Source organism: Odontomachus brunneus, unplaced genomic scaffold (assembly GCF_010583005.1).
Source record: "Odontomachus brunneus isolate Ranch 3 - 2012 unplaced genomic scaffold, Obru_v1 Obru_scaffold_145, whole genome shotgun sequence".
In the NCBI taxonomy this organism is placed as follows: Eukaryota; Metazoa; Arthropoda; class Insecta; order Hymenoptera; family Formicidae; genus Odontomachus; species Odontomachus brunneus.
Genome location: NW_022639595.1, coordinates 434,467 through 435,799, shown reverse-complemented (window position 1 = coordinate 435,799; position 1,333 = coordinate 434,467).

Below are 1,333 nucleotides of genomic sequence, written 5' to 3'. Positions count from 1 at the left end.
AGTTCATCTAAAATGTCTCTGGATATATCATCCATAGTAGCCTCTAAACGACTCGAAACAGTCTAGTTTATTTCTTCATGAAAATTTATCGTTTATTTCCTATTTTGTAGTTGTTTTGCTTTACTTTATCAATCGTACATCTTACGACTGATTCGGTATTATCTACTTTCGCTTGCGCTGTCCCAGATAGCACGATGAATTCTTTAAGTGTTCCTAAAGTTTTCTCCTTTTGAATTGTACTTCCTTAGGAATTAGAGGAAGAATACTATAAGAATATTTTAGGAAGTTACATGCCCTTATAGAAATATCATACTAAGAAATACTGAAAAATTATACTTAAATATTACCAGTAATTCAGTAATTTTTTGGCCAGTACTTAATTTCTGGTGAATACTGATAATAAAATCACTGTTAAATATTGATAGAAATCAAATACTAAGAATTATTATGCGAAAGTGAAAAATGAAAAAATCATAATGTTTACAAAAATATACTTATATTCCTAATTTACTCATGTCTCATAAACTACTAGATATCGAAGGTTGTCAACAACACATTCCAAAGTTTCATGAATCCTCTTGCGATAATTTCGATCCCAAGCGGTTATACACCGCTGGAACCCACCCATGTCCTGCATTAAACTGTTGCTTAACCTGACGATCGGCGCGCACGCGGTGACTCTGATGACTCCAACGATGTTCTTACAATTCATGTTTATATAATGTATCCTTATATTGTTCACAGTATATTATAACATACCTAGCAAACACCAAATAATAGTTATATAATTTTTACTTGTTGTTTATTGGATAATTTATTGATAGATATTGAAACAATGCAACATTCGATATGCGATGAATATTGATGTAATGTAGTAAACCAGTGATAATTACTTTTACATTTTTAACAAAATGTTATAATGATTAATCCAACAAAAAAAATTAAAAAATCCAAGAAAATCCAAATTAAACAAATCGAATTACTAAATTTTGAGAGAAACTTTTAAAAAATATTATTTAAAATAATAGTGTTATTTCATCAAATGATATGGTTTCCTTGAACGAAATAAAAGTTTTATTTTCATCATTTTAAAAAATGATATTAGGACCTTAACTTAGTTTCCGCCCAAAAAATACTGAGAAAAAGCATTTATTGTAAAAAATTTATTTAAATTATTTCAATGAAAGTATTTTCCATCACTTTCTACAACTTTTTGCCATCTTTCTGGCAACTGGGCGATACCATCTCGATAAAACGATGTTTGTTTCGAAGCAATCCATTCGTCCACCCATTCTCGCACTTCTTCAACATTTCGGAAGCGTGTACCACTCAA